Source organism: Pithys albifrons, chromosome 10, assembly GCF_047495875.1.
Source record: "Pithys albifrons albifrons isolate INPA30051 chromosome 10, PitAlb_v1, whole genome shotgun sequence".
NCBI lineage: Eukaryota > Metazoa > Chordata > Aves > Passeriformes > Thamnophilidae > Pithys > Pithys albifrons.
Window position 1 is genome coordinate 29,172,785 of NC_092467.1, and position 15,386 is coordinate 29,188,170.

The 15,386-nt window shown below is 44.1% G+C and overlaps 1 long non-coding RNA gene across 4 annotated transcripts in view; it reads left to right on the forward strand.

Annotated features, from left to right (window-relative positions):
* Positions 1-15,386, forward strand: part of LOC139676393 (uncharacterized) — a 236,635-nt gene that overhangs the window by 46,113 nt on the left and 175,136 nt on the right. For all 4 annotated transcript variants that reach the window (XR_011698649.1, XR_011698648.1, XR_011698650.1 and 1 more), the window contains exon 3: positions 15,234-15,344. This is a non-coding gene — a long non-coding RNA (uncharacterized lncRNA). The remainder of the gene's footprint in view (positions 1-15,233; positions 15,345-15,386) is intronic.

Below are 15,386 nucleotides of genomic sequence, written 5' to 3' on the forward strand. Positions count from 1 at the left end.
ATAGAATCCCAAAGATCTAAACTGGCTCCCAAGAAAATAAAATCCCAAAGATCTGAGCTGGTCCCCAAGAAAATAGCTAAGACAGATGCCATCAGAAGTGGGGATCTGCTGGCTTTGCTTATTCTACTTAGATTTCAGTAATGCCTTATGGGGCTGATCATCTTGCTCCTTCCCACTGCCTCTGACTGTGTTGCCATCCAGCACAGCCACCCCACAAATGGCAACACGTGCACAAGGGCCTCAGACCATTGTTTCCTCATAAATTGGTTAGGTTTTATTTATTCAATATTATGCTAAGCTGGGTAAAGTGTGTGAGAGGAGATGTAAAGCCCTGGGGGAGGAAGAACTTTCTAGGAATAATGTCTCCTTGAATGACCTGTAGGAGTACATTGAAGGAGATACAGGAGCAGCAGAGAGAAGGATAAAGGAAACCTGTTTCCCCAGGAAAAGGGATGTTTTCCTGGGTCTGTGGGTGTTTATCCTTCCCAACAGAGCCCACTTTGGTGGGTGTAATGGGGAGATCTCCCTACCCCTGCCAGTCTGCTTTTGCTGCTGGGTCATTGAGGAAACCACTAAACCAGCTAAGAGAATATTGATTTTGGGTTGCTGCTTTGTTTATTTAGTGTTGGACTCTGCCATGAAAATCTGAGGCAAATTAAGGAAAAAAGGGCAAAGATTTTTCTTGGGAAGAAAGAATAAGAAAATCAACCTCAGAAAGCCACATTGTGTTTCATAACTCGGTGGAGAAGAACAAAGCACATGGAGAGCCCTCATCACCACCTGCATGAGACTCTAATGCTGAGTCTAGAAAATAAGTGATCCTACAAAAAGACCCCTGGCAAGGCAACAGGAGCTCCCAGGCCATGAAAAAGTTATGCATTTCCCCCCTCTTTTCTATTTTTGCCTCCCACCAGATTCTCCTTTCCTCTCTACTTGTGGAGAAGATGGGAGAGAAGCCTGGACCAGCATCCTCACACCTGGCTCTGATTCCCCACTTGCTCTCTAGAATTGATGATGTGCCAAGTGACAACGGTCTGACTTTAGTTTGGGTGTCAAACGGGGAGAGGTGACTCATGAAAGTCAGTTCTGGGGCAGGGCTCGGTTGCCAGTTTGCAGCAGTTAAAGCCTCTGCAGGTTGGGGAACTGCAGCATGGACTGTGGGCGAGCAGAAAGGTTGGGCTTGCAGGTGATACCCAGGCTGAAGATACTGAGCCAGATTCCTGCAGTGAGGGAGAGACAGGGAAGCCTCACTGCATGGCTGTCATAGCTTTTGTGGCTGTAGCATATTATCTCCAAAAAGAAATATAAAGATTTTTGTATCTTGCATCGATCCTGGGAGCCATGCACGTGCTTCAGGAGCAGCAGCTTTCCATCTCATTTCTATCCCTGCTTCTGATTTACTCTGTCACCTCAGGCAAATCATTTAACCCCGGCTTCAACCTATTTTACGGGGATATTGCAAGGCTTAATTAAGGCTTGTAAAAGGTCTTGAGTTCCTGAAAGGTGCCTGCTGGATTAGGGTGATTAATCACATGTTGATGGGAGAGAGACTGTGGAGGTAAATTCGAGCAGTCAACAATAGGGCAGATGATATTTTTCCCTGGGGGAATAAGACAAGGGGGTTGTGAAAGCATGTACATATCAGATTTATTAATTCTGGATATCAGGCTGTTGAAACTGTAGGGAGGCTCTGTGGCCAAAACCACAGAAATCTGACTGTACAGCTGAGATAAAGATGTTCTAAATATCCATAAAAATCAATTAAAGATACATAAATTAGGGTGTTTCCCCCCAGACTTCAGAGCCATGGAGCCGAACAATTTGCAAAACTTCAAGTTTTGGAAATAAATGTTCGGCACTTGCTCTGAACATCCTCTGGAAATGCACTGGAATTACCTTGTGAGTATTCACTGCTGTAGAGTGAAAGGGAAGATTATGCAGAGGAGAAGGAGGGGAAGGGAACAAAATAACACCCTCATTTTGCTGAACTTTGTGCAGTTTTCCGCATGATTGCCCAGTTGCCCTTCCATATGGGAGAGCAGGGGGGGAAATGCTGAGTTTTGTACAGTTATTTTCACGATGACCCAGTTCTTCTTTGCGGAAGAAACAGAGAAAGAACAGTCGCCTGTTGAACTCTGCGCAGTGGGTTTTGAATTATTTTTTTGGCCCAGTTCTTTTCTGCTACGACTTCATCTCCTTCAATAGACAAGCTCCTAATTTACACCAGCATGATGAAAAGGAGCTGAGGCTTGGGAAGCAAACCAGGCAAAGGCTGAGCAGCCTTTGATGGGCTTTAGAATTCGACAGGCTTTGCCCCAGAAGTTGATGGTGACAAAGGGAGGGACCCTGCGCCGGGCTGGGTGTGCAGTGATTTGCCTTTGAATAGCGAGGAGGGCTCTCCAGGGCCGGGGTGACTGGGAGGAATGCAGCGAGCCCTGGCGCATGCAAACCAGGGTGATTTCATCTGCTTTTCAGAGACAGAGCATAAATCAATATTGTTTTGTAGATCGCTTGGCTTGCCACAGTTTTTATCTTGGGGAACATCCAGTATCCATGTACTATGGGGAAGGAAGCTGCAGGGGAGAGGGGATGGCTGTGCCCTTTCTTGTCACCTCAATATGCAGCTCAGTGAAAACTGGATTTTTATTCTTCCAGTGACCAAACAGAGCCAGCCAAAACCAGAGATTATCATTACTAAGGAATCCTGCCTAGGGAGCTTTGACCAACCAGGAGAGCAGTTAGTTTGGGATTTTTTTAAGCGTTTTTTTATGGCACGGCAGTTTTAGTTGAGCTAAATGGAGCTTATTGCAGTGGGGAATTCAGCGTGCACATGTTTAAAAATCTTTAAAGATTGGATATTTAGCTCCAGCAAATAATCAAGTCCCAGGAACAATTTAGATGAGTAATATATTAAAAACAGGCTTATACAGATCCAAGAAAAACGTTGGGGGATCCATAGGGGTCATTGTTATGCACCGCAGGCTTAAATATATTGACTTTTACAACTGCAAATGGATGGTTGCAGAGTGGTTTCCACTGAAGAGCAGTTTCAGTTGTGATAACTCATACAAAGTGAAATTCAGTCTTGTGCTCGGAGCCGGCATGAGGTCTAGGAATTGAATGAACTTAATCTTTATCTCTCTCCAAACATTACATCTCTTTAATCCTTGAGGCATGCCATTCCTGGGAGGATCCTGAATAAAGGATGCAATAGTGCAGGGCAGGAATTGGAATTGTTATTTGTGGAAAAAATCTGAAATTAGAGAAAACATGTTCTGAAATTACAGGAAAGAAAACATTTTTTCCAAAGGGGAAGTAAATCTCAAACCCAAAAATAAATGGGTTTTTTCACTAATAAAAGTGGGGTTTTTTCTTCTCTAAAATTACGTCATTATATTGCAAAGGGAAGAGAAGGACAAAATGTGCCAGTCAGTGTAATGTCAACCCTTCCATGGCAGGAAAATCAGAATGGTTTTTGTGGAGATTTCTTTTTTATATAAAATTTATGAAGCTTATAGATTTGAATAGAATATTGTTTCATTTCCTACTTGGAAAAAAACCCCAGCAAAACAACAGCCAAACAACTTTCTTCTGGAGAACATGCCAACCACTCTGTTAAACCCAAAATGCCTGTGAAAGTTTGAGATTTAAAAGTGCGTAAATAGGAAATATTCAATGGGTATGGATAGGTAGGATGCAGCCATAAATCCACGGGCTCCTCCATGGCACTGTGATCTCTTCTTCTAGACTATTAGCAGAGATGCAGCATTGAAATGAAATCATCTGCCATGGGCAATGCCTTGGAGTCACTGGGATTTCTCCTGGCTGGGTTTGCTGCCTGTACCAGGAGATGCTGTTTGCATGCACCCCATCTCCAGAGACGTGTTGGTTTGCAATTGTCAGAGTTTTAAAAAAACCTCTTGAATGTTACTGTGGTGATTTGAATTAATTTTTAATCAAATTTATATTGTCATGCCAGAAAAAACTGTCGATGAAACTGGGTTTCCATTGGCACCAAGACCTAAACACTCAGCAAATAAACCAGCATGGGAGCCGTAATCAGCCTGCAAAGAACATTCCCTGGCACAGCCAGATCCCCCAAAGATTGCTGAATAGCTACATTTCTGTAATGCTTCCTCCTATGACGTGGTGTGACAGCACATATTTCCACCCTGAAGATGAATTTCTCATTAACAAAACCAGGAGAGGTGACAGTGGCAGAAGTAGGTCTTGTAGCAAGATATTTTGCAGCTTCAGTAGCCAGATATTTTGCAGGAACCCAAACATCTGAAGAGAAACATTTTGCTTTATTTCAAAACACTCATTTCTGGTCCATTCTAGGAACTCTGTTGTTTTCTAATTAGGGAATTGCAAACTGGGGGTTCACAAGTTGTAATCCTTGGCTGAGTGAAGCAATGTGTTCATTACAGCTGTCACTCATCTCCCTCCTCTCTCATTTTCCTGATCTGTAAATTGAGGTTAATCCCCTCTGTACACCGAGGGTGCAAGGAGGATTAATCAGATGGCATCTGTAGTACTGCAGCCTTCTCTTTGGGTGATGGCTGGAGCTCCTGGAGAAACTGAAATGTCCCACTGGGAAATGTTGTTTTCCATTGAGAACCTGAATATGGATGTTTCAGTTCTGAATTCCTGAGATATTAATGTTTTCATGACTAAATTTCTAACATATGAGGCAAATGCTTCTGACACAAAGGGGATGGGAAGGAAAACTGACCTTTGAAAAGTGTTTAACAGGTTTACCTGTGAAGGGGCGTAGGGGGATTCTTCTTGTTGAAAAAATCCCAAGTCTAACATTCTGAATACTTGGCAACTGCATAATAATGACTTTAATAGAGCCCTCAGTTTTCCTTTTACAATAAATGAGGTCTGCTCTACATTAAAAACAAAGCAAAGGGGAAGCAAACAAACCAAAACCCCAACCCCCATCACAGTCCAGGGAAATGGGTTCACTATTGGGCATATCTCAAAACCTATCCAGGAACTGCGTGTTCTCAAACCGATTACATTTACCCACCAGCCGCTTGTTGGGCTACATTAGCAAACAAAACAAACTGCCTGACAGCTTGTGCTGTACTGAAAGCACCACTCCCAATGGCTTTTCCAATTCCAGGGATGGAGCAGGCAGACTTAACTACTTATTTACTCGGCTCTGCTCACCCAGAAAGGACCCAACCTGATGGATGGCCCCTGGCCTCCCCACTCCTCATGGCCACCAGCCAGACTGTCACTTGGGTGTCTCCAGTGTGGGGAGATGCAAACCTCCCATCTGGCAAGAGTCCAGACTATTTTTGTTCTATACCATGCTAAGAAATACTACACCTCCCTGAATGGATGACCTCGAAGTCACACGTGGGTTAAATAGAAGCATAAGTTATCTGGACTTGCAGCCATGAAACCATTCTCTGAGAGGAAAGGGTAAATAAACAAATCATTTATTAGCAAGTAAAATTGTTTTTCCTTTGAAATGCAAAAATGTGCTCTCTTGTGAATGATGTTTTTAGCTTCATCCTTCGATCTCACCAGGCAAAGTCCAGGCATGTCATGAGAAGAACTCCTTTCAAGTCACCCATCCAGCTGGTCTGCCCTAGGGTGGTGTTTGTCTGGTTAATCACTTAGGGCAGCACTCAAATAGGGGCAATTCAGCCACTGACATTGGATATGACTGAGGATATGGACGAGCAGTGGCTTAGACACTGCAGTGTCCTGCAGCTGAGTCTCTGGGAAGGGAAGATGCATTTGGGTACCACCAAGTTGGGCAGGGAGGGTGTCCTCACTGAGCTAATGGTGGAGCAAGGGAACAGGTCTGTGGCATTTGGTGGACATAAGATATATCTAGAGAACATGCTGTTTTTCCTGTGAAGCCCTGATCTGCTGGGAATGGGAGTCTGTCCCTGGCATCAACAGCCTCTGCTCCCACTCTGTTTTTACAGATGGTGTGGGAGACTCTGGAGAGGGGAAGGTGACAGGGCCATGTTGTGATGCTGTTCCTGCGCAGACCACCTGTGAGGGGGATGTCTCCCAACACCCAGACTTGTTCAGTTGTTGTCTCTATTGGTGCCATTTCATCTTGGCAGATGGAGACCACTAGCCCAGCCTGTGTAACCTGCTGCTTCATGGCCAGCACATCCCCTCCTCTGGGAAGGAGATGGGGCTTCAAAAGTCACCTCCCCTCACACTGGCATGCCAGTGCAGCCACCATCCAAATTTACTTTATATCTTTTCTTTCCCTGGTCTGATCTTTCACCTCCTGAAGCTGTCAAAATTTTTCACCAAAAAACTTCTATTGCAGGATGTTAAATAAGCTCAAAGACTCCCTGCCTGCCCTTCAAGCCTCCATGCTTTAAGCCAGCTCCTTCCACCCAGCTCCCCAGTGACAGTCAGTGTGTTAATTAGTCCATTTATCCTCAGGGAACTTCTGTGTTACATCTCTGCTCTGTGTCACAGGTACATAATGAACAGAGGTTCACATCCAGTAGGTCTTGGATTCACTTTGGATATCTCTTTTCATACCTTGCTGGCATGGGGAGTCTAGAGATGCAGCTGAACCCAGGACTGGAAGGGTTCACAGGAGCAGTAATTGCCTTTACATCTCTTCATCTTGGTGCTGCCAGTTAGAAAGTTCCATGGGGGAAATTGGGCTCAATTCCTGCATTTTCTGTCCTCTGCTGGTTGTCAGTGATGCTGGTGAAGGTGGAACTGTGCTTGCTGCCTCCCCATGGGACTGTGGTGATGAGTCAGTGAGGAAAAGCAGCTATTCTGTGTGCTGAGGAGGAAAATGAAGTGGGGAGATAAAACTATGGAGGAAGGCTGGGGGAGAAATCATTACTGGGTCATGTCAGTGTAGCAGATGAGAGCTGCTAATTCTCTTAGGAGAGCACAGGTCAGGGGCAAACCTCCCACTTTCTCCACCTTCAGAAATGGCTTCAAACCCATAAAGCTTTTCAGAAATGCTGATTCAGAACAGGTTCAAACTGCTGCTGAGGACTATGGCAAGTCACAAGTCACTTGTACCACCACTGGTGTCCTACATCACCATGCATGGTTCGTATGTGCTGGCCATACCCTCAGGGAGGAGAAGTAAACATTCTTCACATTGGTGTAAATAAGGCAGAGTTAGTACCACAAAAATGTTATTTTTGCTCTCATTGCTGACATGCTGGACAAATGAACCCACAGACACAAGAGCTCAGCACAAAAACCTTCCTCCAGCCTGTTGATTGGAAGAGCTGAGATACTCAAAAATCACTTGAGAATTGGAATAAACTGTCCTGCAAGAGACACAGACACAGAGTAATAGATAAGTGCACATCCCGTGCCATGGTTGTGGAGCTCCAAAGTAGCTGTTTGCTCTGCTGAGTCAGCTGTGATTTATATAACTGGTGTCAGGATTTTATCATCAAGTATGTCTTAAAAACTGTCTTTTCCCCAAAGACTAGACTCTAGAAATCAGATTCCTGACATTCCTCATATTGTCCAGATGAGAGCTGTGGTACAAAGAGCATTTTTATAAGGCTGTTTTGAAAAGTGATCTGTGGTTGTTATTGAACTCTCTCTCCATCTTATTTAGACCTTTCTTCTTTCTCTACTGTTGTTATTTATGAGCATGAAACTGGGACTTCTGTTCAGAGAGGGATTGCTTCATGAGTAAAATTGTGGGTTTCAGTGGTCTGCAGCTTCTGAGTGAATACTTTGAGTCAATAAATCTGCTACCACAATTCCATAACTTATCCACATGAGGATTAAAATAAGCTGAGAAAAACAACAAAACAAATCTGTTATTTTCGCTGCAACTACCCAAACCTGCAGGATGAGACAAAAAGCACATCTTGCTTTCTGATTTAAACACCATTAATTTATTTTTAGCCCAGTGGCCAGAGTGGGAGCCTGTGGTTGAAGAAGAGACAGGGATGCCATGGCTGGACAAGGTCTCCTAGGCTGTTAAATCCTCTCTCTGGCAGTTGTAATACCTGTATCAGGCAACAGCTTAGAGCTCCAGCATGGGATAGTGGGGAAAAATGGGAAAAGCGGGATTGGGATCAACAGCCTCATATGTAAACCCTAAACTTGAGAATCATGAAATGGAAGCAGCTGAAAGCTTTTGTAAAAAGTTTTGTGGGAAATTGGAAGGGAATCTTTCACTTAGTGCCATCATCTTCCTGTATTTCCGTGTTGACTCCATTGCTCTTGGACCTGACCCATGTGAGGGCACATTTCACCTGGCAGTGTCTTCCCTTTCCTGTTACCTGACTAGGGCAAAAGAAGCTCCAGCAAACACAGCACTTGCACCTAAGAAAAAATGTGTGTGTTCAGACCCGATACTGAACACGAGGAGTAACTGTCCTGTTTGGGAACCTCAGTGATTCCAGAGTAGACCAAAAGAGCACCAGTTCCACAGAGGTCACCACTTTGGGGAGGGTTTTCTCATGTGTTGCCAAGCTTAAAGACAAGTCCTGCCATGGGTTCTGAGGGCATCTGCCCTTGTCTCTGCATAGGGTCCTGTTTTGGAAAGGCATTGAGGCCCCAAAAGATGCAGAAGCAACTGAGATTTTTAACAGGAACTCATAAATGGGAAGGCTGTTGTAAGCTGCAAATCCAGGGAAAAGAAGGGATTGCTTCAGTTGAACACAGTCATCTAATATTGTTCAAAGCCTCCAGTGGTACCCAAGCCATCCCCATGGGACTGAAAGGTGGGCATAGAAAGGAGGGAAGAACTGCATTGCACACAGCAAGCGGCCCCTTACATGGTGTAGCACACTCGCAAGCCAGGATGGCCTTTTCTCTTTAATACTTGTCTCCAGACTCTGTTGTTTCTTGGAAATTATGCTTTATATCCTCTAGGGAGAAGTGAGGGCAGCTGCCCCACTGAAAACATGGTCCTGAGTCCTGAGCTTGCCTGGGGCTTGGCTGGAGCCTGCAGCGCATGGCAGTGTTACTGCATTCCCAGCTGGAATGATGCAGAAGCCAAAATATCAGCTCTGGTGTTCCAAATGAACTTCTGAGGAAGTTTCTGGATTTCAAGCAGTCTAATCCATGGAGCTCTACTCGAACCTCCCAGCTACCCTTAGCATGGGACTCTGAACCTCTCCAAAAGAGGCAACTCTGCAGCCAGAGCAGTCTGGGCTGCATCTTTATACTCCATTTCTCAATGTCAACTGAAATGAAAAGGCTACAAAGACATTACCTCTGTTTACAAAAAGTTAGAAACAAACACTTGCATTTGGGAAAGCAAATGTCACACCATTGATCTAGAGCTGAGTTGTTTATGGTGAAGAGAGGTTGATATTTAAAGGAAGGTTAACCCTTTTTTTTTCTTTTATTTTTTTAAGGTGCCTAAAATTACCAGACTTTGCAAAAAATATGCTTTTGATTAAGAAACATCTGACTTAACAAAAGCAAAGTCAAAGTTAATATGTGCACAGTTTTGTATTAGCCTGCCTTTAATTTTGAAGTAAAACTCTAATGACTACAGTAAATTTGTTCATTTATGAAACAGAGAGGAAATGCGATACACAGAAGAGATTAGAGGCCAGAAAAACAACCCTTTTACTGAAATTGAGACGAGCTGTGTTGCTGCCCTATCCCCCAAAATGCTTCCTCTAGGCTCTCTCTGAAAGAGAGACGTGGATTTTTCAAGGATATGTAAACTTCCACATCACAGGGGGAAAAAAAGTCAGGATGGAAAGAGAGATTTGGGGGCTTTTCTTGGGCAGAGGAATGTTTCGGTTCAGTCTGAAGGAGTGAAATTGGGCCTTCCTGCTGGTCTGAAGGTATTAAAGGGAGAAGGCAAGGGGAAAAAAGGAAAGGAAATAGAAACTGTGCAGCTTTTTGGAGGCAGTGTGAGCCACATCCAGCCTGCAGCCCAGTGTGGGCAGGACAGGGTCTGTGAGTCCTTTCTTGTACATCCAGGAATGAACCACAGAGCAAGATCTCATTCTACAGCTGCACGAGCAGCAGCCAGAGCACCCCAAATGAAGGGTTAAGGGTGGTGGGTGGGAAAAGCTCTGCTGGAGGAATGATTAGGAAGAGAAAAGGGTGACATGGTCAGCCTGGGTCTCAGTGCCAGGAAACAGAACAGGGTCCTTTCTCCAGTTCCTTCAGCACCATCTTCCCTCACAACCACAACATCTGCTGCCAAACATGTTGCACCCCAGGCTCAATCCAGCCATAATTTAAAATAAGAAAGGCTTTTTCAAGACATAAATTATACAAATATCCTTCTTTTTCTGACAGGACACTGATATTAACCATTCTGTCACTTCAAAATGAGCATCCTGATGGGATTGTCCCACGCTGGGGTGGCCCTGTGGCTCGATAGGACCTGTGCTGGGCACTGCTCAGCACCAGGTGGGAGCAGCAGCATCACCATCTGCCTGCACTTGATGTCCCTCAGGACTCAAGGCAGGGGACCGCCACTTTGTTTTCCAGCCAGGTTTTTGTTTGCAGGCAGGAGGGACTGTTTGATCTCAGTGATGGGAAAAGCTGCTGCCTTGGATGCCTTCGGAAAGTGCTGCTTTGGTGGTGGCCCTGATAAGGCATGCGGTGGCTTTGAAGGCAAAAGGGAGGGTCCAAGGGGACCCCATGGTGTTTGGAGGAGGGGACACCCCTTGGCAGACAACAGCCTGGGCACGGAGCTTGGAACTTGCTCTCCTCAGGTTATCTAAATAGTGTATAAATCACTGTCGGGGCTGCCATTTCCTCCGACAGGGACCCGCGTAAATGATTAATAACACACAAACAGTGGTACTTTGTGGACCTGCAGTAAATTTTATTATAACTTCCTTCCACTTGATAAGCACTTCCATGGAGACAGAGGTGGGCAGAGCCAGACAACCGCTCCCCTCCCATCCGCCGCCCGCAGAAGACCCTGGCAGCCCCGAGGTTAGGGAGGGCTCCAGCACTTCGGCCTTTTCATGGCCAGCTGCAAGCCATGAAAAGGAGTGTTTTTGTTTTGTTTTGTTTCCTTTGACTGGATGGAGCCTCTCATCCCCACTGACTGACCCGAGGTTGCATCTTGCACACCTGCTGTTTAAAAGTCCTATAAAGTGTCAAGCAGAGCTCAACATGTCCTGCACAGAGTGTCAAGCATCCCCACACCACGGTGATGGGATGCACAGGGACAAGAATAAACCCTCCTTACATGAAAGAGATGGAGAAAGACTATGACTGTTAGTGTTTGGGGTTTGGAAAGCAATGAGAACAATTGCTGACGCTCTCACTGCTTTGCCCCATCCTCTTGAGGATTCGCATGTTCTCTAAATATTTACAGAGAAACATGTGTTTGTGTATGTGGAATGCTATTTTTTTCCTAATGTTGTGCTGGTTTTTTCAAGTGGGAGTGGAGGTTGCTGGAAGATGAACGACAGTGTGTAGCAGCTGTAAGTCTAGAGCAGGAATGGGATAAATGGTCATGGGTCTGCAATGCTGTGTTTAATTTTTCTTACAGTGAGGATGTAATTTGGTATTGCTTTATATCAATAATCAAGAAGTTTATGTGTTAACTGAAGGAGGCTGGATATTCCTGTCCTGCTCCTCAGTTTATCCCCAGTGCTGGGCTGCACAGGCAACTTCATATGTGGGAAGATACACAAGAGTGATTTAAGGTCTAAATCAAAGAATTCTAGAGTAGTTTAGATCAGAAGGGACTTAAAGACCATCTAGTTCCAAGTCCCCTCCCTTCATCAGAAACACCTAAAGATGCAAAGTGCTGCCAAAATGATTGGACAAGCCATGGATGGGATGTGTCATCAAGATCTCTGCCTGGGTTGAGTTGTCGGGGTTTTTCCCCACATCATTTATGAAACTGTGGTAGTTCTGTTTTCTAGATTTTCATGCACCACACGAGGGATGGGAGCAAGGTACAAGAGGAGAAGGAAGCTGCTGGGAAAGGCAGAGGCAGGTTTGGTTTCTCTGTGGAGACCCAAGCCCAGAAATTTGGGTTTGCCACTGGAAAAGGCACTTGTGTGCATAGGGGGGGTTGTTTTTGCTTTTGGGACAGGTTAGGGAAACTGGAGCAGCACACAGGAAAGATTTGAGCTAAGTCAGATGATCCAGTTGTTGAGGTTTGGAGGTGACCCTGAGTCAGCATCCAGGACAGATACAGCCCTCATACCTTCACTTAACACCGTGCAGTCCAGGAATGAACTTTTTTCCCCTTTTTTTGGATAAGCACAAGTGAGTTTCTCGCTGTGGTGTGTGCAGATGGCTGATGGTGGCTGGCACAGGGCCATGGGGATGCATTGCAATAACCTGTATTTTATATGAAAGAAAAAGCCTCTGGAGAAACAAAGCTTTGAACCATTCAGTTTGTAATGCTGCAACGCTGGCAGTGAAAGCTGTGAATGAAAACTTGTGGGACACGGGGTGAGCCAGTTAATCTAGATGGGTTTCCTTATTTTTCTTTCCTCGTAGGCATTGAGTGTAGGTTGAATTTTATTCTGACAGCCAAATGCTGAGCTGACTGTGAGCAGCGCCTGCATGCCCACACTCCTGAGCTTTGGGAAATCTGAGCTGTGAATGAATAAAATGCAAAGGCAAGGCATTTTTGTTATTACTAAAGCAAATTCAAGTGGTTTAGATGAGATACCATGGCAAAGCAAACAGTGTCTTTGCTTGGATCCCAGTCTAAGGGAAGCTCCTGGATACAACGGGAATACATCTCCTGCAGGTTGTGCTTGGGCATCCCTGTCTTGAAAGAAGCCAGATCTGTTTGAAGAGCATTGAAATAAGCTCTATCCCTGCTGTCACTGGGGGGCCACACATGGAACAGGAGCTGTGACCAGCTGTGAACTGGTGGTGTTGTTCACTGTCATAGTTATCAGTGAGAAGGAGGATTTCAGGATGTTGTGACTGATGTTTTCCAAACTGAGCTTTCTGAGAGTCCTGCTTTTTTTTTTCTTTTCTTTTTCTCTTTTTATTTTCTTTTCTTCCTGAGGCTGATTAAATGTGGAAGAAATTTGGAATAAAAATCTTTCTATCCAAGCCTCAGAGATTTTATATATCAAAGAAACACAGGTGAAATAGGAATAGAGGGCTTTGGGGAAATGCTGAAATGGTCAGAGAAATGGCTTGTAGGATGTGTGGGATGCACACCTTGGACAAGGTGACTTGAAATAAAAAGTAGGGAAGAGGTAGGACTTATCTGGAGGTTCAAAGGGAAGGTGGAAGCCCAAAGTTTCCAACAGCAATCAGCAATCGTAGGGGATGATCATAGAACTGTAGAATAGTTTGGGTTGGAAGGGAACTAAAAATCATGTAGTTCCAACCCCCTTGCCATGCAATGCCTTCCACTAGACCAGGCTGTGTGGGATTTCTTCCTTTTGTGTCCATATAAACGGGGTTATGGATGCTCAGACTAACAAAATTTTGGCAAGGGAGATTTCTATCACAGTCCAAGCCACAAATACATTTCAGGGAAAAGGTAGAACACTGCTGTTTGGTTTTTTTAAAAATAATAATTTCCCAGAAAATACAGGGAATTTTCAGTAACTTTTCTAAATGCTTTTGTGAAAGTTTCAAAATTTTTGTGGTTTTTGTCCTCCCATCTTAATTTTCACCCAGCTTAAGAGACACAAGCATTTTTGATGGAGCTCTCAAGTATGTCTGCAGGAAGTCAACCCATGAAGAACTATTGCAAAGTAAAATTCTTTGGATAATTTCATGCGTGGTATTAGTCAAAACCCCACCACAAAATATTGAAAAATCTGCTGAAATTTGGGAAAATAGGAGTCTGAACAATCATGAAGAAATGAGTATCCACTGTCCCACAAAAAAAGGCTTTATGTCTGAGAGCCACAAAGGTTTGTATCATAATATATTCTGGTACAGAACAAAGAAAATAAATTATAAGGATCACCAGATCCATCTTCTGCACATCCATATGGAAATTCTGCCCTTCTTTTGGGTTTTGTTTTTGTTCCCCATTTTCTCAGAGATTTTGGTCAACATAACCAGGGGACAACTTCTCCGAGGGCACTGAGATGGGATGTGACACTTCCACTGAAGTTCATACCTGGCTATGGGGATGGAGGGAGGAAAAGTCTGGGGTGTTTTCCAGACAGGGATGGGATTGGAAAGCATCTGTGTGTGAGGAATGTGTGACCCTCCCCTTCTCTTACTTAATATATCCACCCCACTTTGGGGTTAAAATGAAACCTCTTCACATTTTCGCTGTTATCGTGGGCTTTCTATAGATGCTCTTTTATATTGCATTGCATCACTTATATCAAAACCAGATCAGAAAAAATTCTCTTTGGCCTATTTTTTTTTTTATGACTCTTTGTGAATTTCAAAGCACTTCAGGATTATGCAGGGGAGAAAGAAAAAATGTACTTACAGCCTTCATCTCAAACAGATAAATTTCTGTCACCAAAATGCACTAAAATAAAATTAAAAAAAATAAATAAAGCACAATCTAAATCCAGGCAAGACATATGGATGTGATGGTGCTGGCCATGCTGAGCCCTTGTGATGTATTCTGAGCGTATAAAATGCTCATGATGCTGAACAAAATGTAATTTTCACACAAATGCCATGTTCATGTGTTCACATAGAACTCATAAAACATTTAAGGGTATCTTCTAAGACAAAATGCTCAACGTACCAAGTCATGTCTTCATAAAGGCCTGTATTGACTGGACATGCTGTTTATTTGCTCTGCAAAGTTCTCTTGTGAAGGAGAAACAGGGGAAGACAAAAAATGGAAACCATTCCAGGGGCTGAGCCATCTCTATTTCTTTGGATTTGCATTCCTACCTTGAAGAATCAGAGCTTTGTGTGTCTTTAGCTGAACCAGGGGCTTTGGAATCATAGAATATCTCAAATTGGATGGGACCCATAAGGATCATGAAGTCCAACTCCATCAAGCCCCAGCAGGAGAAACCATTGTCCTTAGGCCAGTGGAAAACAACAAGGAAAACTGCTTTTAGTCCTTGTCACAGCCTGTCTGAGTTTCAGCCATCAGTGTTTGCATCAGAAAAGTGTGCAAAGCAATTCCCAATAGAAACTCTACCACTGAAATGCCAAAAAGATGTGGAAAAATCAACAGAAAAAAATGCATTTTTCTTGAATTGAATTTTATTTTACTCAAATCCCTGAAATCTGAGTAGTGTTTCATATCCCCAGCTGGTGTAAATCATCAATTAGCAGTGAGGACAATGTTAATTACCGTGCTAATTAACCATGCTAATCTATGATCTGTGTCTCTGCCAACACAGGTACCTTTTTGGTGCAGCAGTGCCAGAACCACCAGCAACTCCAGCTCATGTGCTTTCCTGGAAGAAAGCCACCAAGGATGGGTCTGCTTGGGACACAGCAGGGAATTCCAGGTAAGGCAGCTGCCCCACCTGTTTTTTTGACCCAGAAGTAGC